Source organism: Sphaeramia orbicularis, chromosome 11 (genome assembly GCF_902148855.1).
Source record: "Sphaeramia orbicularis chromosome 11, fSphaOr1.1, whole genome shotgun sequence".
NCBI classification, from domain to species: Eukaryota; Metazoa; Chordata; class Actinopteri; order Kurtiformes; family Apogonidae; genus Sphaeramia; species Sphaeramia orbicularis.
In genome coordinates, this window is record NC_043967.1 from 2,174,632 (window position 1) to 2,178,107 (window position 3,476).

The 3,476-nt window shown below is 33.0% G+C and overlaps 1 non-coding gene across 1 annotated transcript; it reads right to left on the bottom strand.

The window, feature by feature from the left end:
- Positions 1 to 3,075: 3,075 nt before the first annotated feature.
- LOC115428985 (U2 spliceosomal RNA) lies at positions 3,076 to 3,272 on the bottom strand. The gene has a single exon (XR_003936715.1). It is a non-coding gene; the product is annotated as a U2 spliceosomal RNA (small nuclear RNA).
- Between the last annotated feature and the right edge of the window lie 204 nt (positions 3,273 to 3,476).

The following is a 3,476-nucleotide window of genomic DNA, read 5'->3' on the forward strand; positions in this document are numbered from 1 at the left end:
ACACTGGAAGGCCTCTGTCTTTATCTTTGACTTTGTAAACTGTTCATAAATAACTTGAAATGACTTGAGCGTCTTATTTAAAAAAGAAAAAAACCTTAGAGAGGCCAGGACTGAAGACACCTGTTGTACCATAACTATTCTAGTATGGGTGGAAATACACTGTGCACAATTATTAGGCAAGTTGTAAAAATTAATCCTCAAAAATGGGTTAATTTTATTATTTAACACCTCCAGTGCTCTTAGTTGAAATTCTTAATAAAGCTCAAAACTGAATATTAAAGTAAAATAGAAGTTTTGTTTTTCTTAACCCTGTGATGCATGAATTATGAAAAAAAAAAAAGTATCTCGATTTTTTTTTTTTAGATTGATTTTATTACTTAAATTAGGCTGAAGTTGAAATGCATTTTGAATTTATTTTTTTTTTAATGGCTATATTAAGATATTTAACCTTCTGAGACCCAGGAAAGTCCAAGTTTTTGGCTTTTTTAAAACTTAAATTGCCTATATTGGAAAAACCATAATGCAACAGTTTTTTTCAGACGCATATTTAACAATTTTTATGGAATGTCCTTGGGGGTGGACGGTTTTTTTTGTATAAAGCCGTGAAACTCTTGTTCACAAACGTGGACAGAAAACTCACAGCTGGGTCTTAGGAGGTTAACTTTAAGAGATCACAGATCAGTCCAAATTGTAAAATTAAGATGATCCTGTTTTTCATTGTATTGCTTAGGGTCTATAGAGACTGAAGCCCATGTGGTTTGGAGAATACTGCCTTTATAACCCTTTGGAAAGTGAGCTGAAACTGTGTCCACAAATGTGGACTTCTTGCACGAAAGGGTTAAGACAGTGTTTTTCAACCTTGGGGTCGGGACCTCACGTAGGGGCACCTGGAATTGCAATGGGGTCGCCTGAAATTTCTAGTAATTGATGAAAATTAAAAAAAAAAAAAAAAAAAAAAAGAAAATACTAAAAAAATGATATGGTGAGTTGAGAGAGACAATCCCACTACATAGAAGACATGACAAACTGTGGTTGTGAAACTGCAGCACTGTGGTTCTGTTTATCTGTCAAATGTTCATTGTGGTCAGTTTCAGATGCTGCAGCTCTTTCATAATTCATAGTTTCAGTTCTTGTTTGTTCAGTATTAATTGTCCTCCTTGTAAATCACAGCTGGACTGACTGGACATATCCTGACCAAGGAAAATAAAATTTTCCCTTTGTGCAGTAATCTACACCTGGATTTACTGCCTCTGTCCACAATAATATACATTACATAGACTAAATGTCCTCTAAAATTAATGTTTACTTGCAACAGTAGAGCAAACTATTAAATGATCAAAAACAAATTAATTTTAGCAAAAAAAAAAAAAAAGTCTCAGTTTTGAATGGGGTCACCAGAAATTTATGATGTTAAAATGGGATCACACGCCAAAAGAGGTTAGAAACCACCGAGTTAAGAGAATATCACAATGTGCACAATTATTTGACAAATATTGGTGTGCAAATTATTAGGTAGCTATATGGAAAATAGATATTTTCACATGTCACTTGTTTATTTTCATCTGTTAAAGTGAAAATAATGAACAACCAACTCAAAATTTACAAATAAACATTTGTAACATTTCACGCAAAAAAAAAAAATCTGTGACCATTACAGCCACCTGTCATTTCAATAACTGTCACAAGCCTTTCATCCATGATGTAATAACCCTCAACTGTAATCTGAGTTATGAACATCTACATGATTTAATGTGAATTAAATACAGGAAAATACAAGATTTTCACTGGGAAAAAAAGCAAAATAAGGAGGATAATATTATAATAAATGGTAATAAATCACTTAAGAAAGGTTAAATATAGAGAAAATTAATTTGGGAACTGACATAAAAGTAGCACTGGGTCTTCATGGGTTAAACGTATGCTAGTTACTAAACTTAATTCAAATATAATGTTAAAGTAAAATTTATAGATTGAAAAACTCTGGTACAAAATAAAAACAAAAAAATCTGTAAAAATTATTAAAAAATGTTTGTACAAAATTAAAACAAAAATGATACATAAAAAAAAGATTGAAAAATTTTAGTCCAAAATTAAAAAAAAAAAAATCTGTAAAATTATTTAAAAAAAAAAAAAATAAATAAAATCTGGTACAAAACAATAAAAAATGGTTGAGAAATTCTGGTTAAAAAAACAAATCTACATAAAAATAATGAAAAAATTTGAGTAAAAAAAAATATTTAAAATTCTTGAAAAAAGTGGAAAAGAACTTAAATGAGCAGTAAGTGAAGTAACTCTACACCACAGGTGTCAAACATGCGGCCCGGGGCCAAAACCGGCCCGGCAAAGGGTCCAATCTGGCCCGTGGGATGAATTTGCAAAGTGCAAGTTAGGGCATCGAACTGAAAAATAATATCATAATAACCTATAAATAATGACAACACCAATTTTTTTCTCTTTGATTTACTGCAAAAAACATTAAATTATAAAAATGTTTACATTAACAAACTATCTTTTAACAATAACGTGAATAACCTGAACAAATATGAAGAAATGAAAAAAATTAAGTGCAATTTTAACAACTTTCTGCCTGTTACTAAATGTTTTGTGCATATGTATAAATGATAAGTCGAGGCATACTACTGATAAAATTGTACTTATATTTCTTAACAAATTCCATTTTTTTCAGGTTATTCACATCCTTTTTGTTTGGATAGTTTGTAAATGTAAATATTGGCATAATTTTGCACTAAAACAATTTGGAGTTGTCATTATTTATTGGTTATCATGATATTATTTGACTGGTCCGGCCCACTTCAGATTAAATTGGGCTGAATGTGGAACCTGAAAGAAATTGAGTTTGACAGCCCTGCTCTACGCCTTTGATGGGTTTGTATCATATATGATACAAGGTGCATTGAAGGGTTAACATCCACAGATTAGCGTGGGGCCCCTGTGCTGGTGGGGCCCATGGGCCAGTGCTGTGGCCCATGGGCCCTGGATTAGAACACAGCCCTGGATTAGATTAGATAGAACTTTATTGATCTTTTGGGTAGAACCCTCAAGAAATTAAGGAGGAGGGGGTGCACTGTTCCTGGAGGTCCTGCAAAAGCAGGTCAATGCGTGGAGTGGACCCTGTTCCCGAAGCCCCTATTCCACCTCCCTGTTTCAAAAATCTATTTAATATATGGTTCCCAGGTAGAGGACGTATCAGATATGTAACTGATAAGAACAGATACTACATTTGATCTGAGCTGAAAGGCTGAGGTTACTGTGAGTGCACTTCTCCTGCTCTGTTATAATGATGTGGTTTAAACACTAGACCAGGGCTTTCAAACTCATGTTAGTTCAGTTCCACATTCACCCCCATCTGATCTGAAGAGGGCCGAACCAGTAGAATAATAATAGTGAAAAAAGTAAAATTCCATTATCATAATGTTTACATCCCCAATGTTTCCTTAAAACTCTGAGAAACATGA